A 2,612-nucleotide genomic window follows, 5' to 3' on the forward strand; every position below is an offset into this window, starting at 1 on the left:
TATTAAAATCCCAATCTCTTCATTTTATTTCAAAGCAGATAGAGATATAAATAGAACCGCCGAAGTGTTCCGACTGGCAATCGTGCACCTTCGAGTTTTCAATTTCAGAAGAGGAGAAATGGGTTGCGCGCGCAACCCAGGCATTTATTTCGTCTCCTACCATATTCACAGGAACATAAACGTGTCATAGTATTGGACCACGTCTCGTTTCAGATCTGGGATCACTGTTTGGGGCACGAATTATTTATGTAAAAATTCTCTTCAAGCAATTTTGGCTTGCGCAAAAATAATTTCTTCGAACTATTACAATGTTTGTTAAGAATTCGACTTTTTCGTTTAAAGTTTAACTTTTCTGGTTAAAAATTCTCTTTGCTAAAAAATTCGCTTTTTGAACTTAAAAATTAAACTATTTGGTAAAAATGCATCTATTTTTGGTTGAAGTTTAAACTTTTTTTAACATTCCATAATTTAAATGAAAACTCATCTTTTTAGGTTTGAGAATTCAACTGTTTGGTTAAAAATACAAATATGCATTTTGTTCACAATTCGTCTCTTTTGCTGGAATGTTCCACTATTCGATAAAAATTTTTTCTCTTTGGTGTTCAAAATCAACGTTTTCATAAAATATTTGACTGTTCAGCTTGAAAACTCAATAATTGTTTGGTTGGTATTAGACGAATTTAACTGCATTTGATGTTAGAATACAAAATCTTTTTCCGTTTGAATATTTTTTTTTGAGAACTCAACTATTTTATTAAAAAGTCATCCTTTCGTCGAAAACCGTTTTTTGAGAATTTCTCATTTGGGTTGAAAAATAAATTATTTTGGTCGAACTTTCATATTTTTTTGCTTAAAAATTCATCTGTTTGATTGATTTCGTTGTTGGTTATGAACATAACCATAAAAATTGCCGGTAGAATGTCAACAAGCGTATTGCTGTTGTATATTTTAATTAGAAAAGGATTTTATGCTATAAGTCATTCTATCGATTTTTATCCTAAAACATTGAACAAGAGAAAAAGTTTAGCAGTGATTAATGTTGTAAGGGTGCAGAAGTGAAAGTAAAGGGAATAACCCAAATTCAGTGCAGCGTTATCAGACTAGCATCTGTTAGTTCTCCCTAACACGACGTTAAATTACAACAAGTGTTTATTAAATAACGAATATATTTCCTAACATTTTTCTTTATGTTAAAGATACTTAGGACAACAAAATACCAATCGCATTTTTATCCGGAATTGTGTAATTTGCACACTAGAATATCCCTATGTTTAAAATAGAGCAAATTAAGAATATGTTTAACATTGATTAATTAATATTCAATTATTTCAACAAATTTAATTTGTTTAAATAATTTTTCTTTCGAAATTTTGTTTTTCCTGAAAATTATTACTATTAGTCTAGTGAAATGTTTATTAACATTGATTTATTAATTTTCAATTATTTAAATAAATTGAATTTGTTTCAATATTTTTTCCTCAATTTTTCAAAATAATAATTATTGCTATTTCTTTAGTAAAATATTGACCACCATTGTTGAATGAATGTTTCATTGTTTAAACAAATTTCAATCATTTAAATAAATGTTTCTCAAATTATTTTTTTTTTACAAAAATATTACTGTATTATCATTAAGTCACATACATTTATTTTCAATTATTCACCAACCGTTTAAGTAGTAATTTTTTACTTATTTTCAACAACCTTAAATTTGTTTAAACAATATTTTTTCACAAAATATACTTCATGAAATTCAAATTAAAATAAAATATACTCCATTAATATTATGGGATAATTAAAGTTTCTAACCTCAAAATCTCACAACTCACATTACTTTTACAAAAATAATAAATCGTATAAATATAATATTACTGACTTAATTAACACAATAATTTTCCAGATATCTTAATATTTCTTTTTCAAAAAAGAAGAGTATTGAAATAGTTTATGTGATATTTGCAATCCGATAGGAAATCTGTCATTGACAAGAGAAATTCAAAACACAACTCCGACCAAATCGTTTAATAAACTCGAGCAGAACTTTTTTTCCCTAACTCGAGATTTTATCAGCTTTCCTACAGACACTCCCGTTATCTAATGATTAAACTCTTACTTTCAGCATAAATTTATATATTTTCAATCGCATGTAAACAAGTGGAATTCATCCCTAAGAAATTACCACTTTTAGGTAACAGATGCAGTGATCCCAGATCTGAAACGAGATGCGGTTGAATACTATGACAGGGCTATGTCCGTGTCAATATAGTAGGAGACGCTGTAAATGACTGAGTTGCGCGCGCAACCCATTTCTCCTCTTCTGAATTTGAAAACTCGAAGATGCACGATTGCCGGTCGGAGCACTTCGTCGATTCTATTTATATATCTATCTGCTAACAGCTAACTGCTTTGAAATAAATTCAGGAGATTGGGATTTTAATATTTCCAGATTTTGATGCTGACGATTCTTCATGATTTGTATAGATCGCGCGCCTCTTGATATACGTATATTTTGTTATATTATAATAGTCTATTTTTTTTTATTTGAAGGTTCATCTCTTTCGTTGAAAATACATTTTTGAAACTGGCAATCAATCAATACCATTTTTGGTTAA

Source organism: Belonocnema kinseyi, chromosome 7, assembly GCF_010883055.1.
Source record: "Belonocnema kinseyi isolate 2016_QV_RU_SX_M_011 chromosome 7, B_treatae_v1, whole genome shotgun sequence".
Taxonomy (NCBI): Eukaryota; Metazoa; Arthropoda; class Insecta; order Hymenoptera; family Cynipidae; genus Belonocnema; species Belonocnema kinseyi.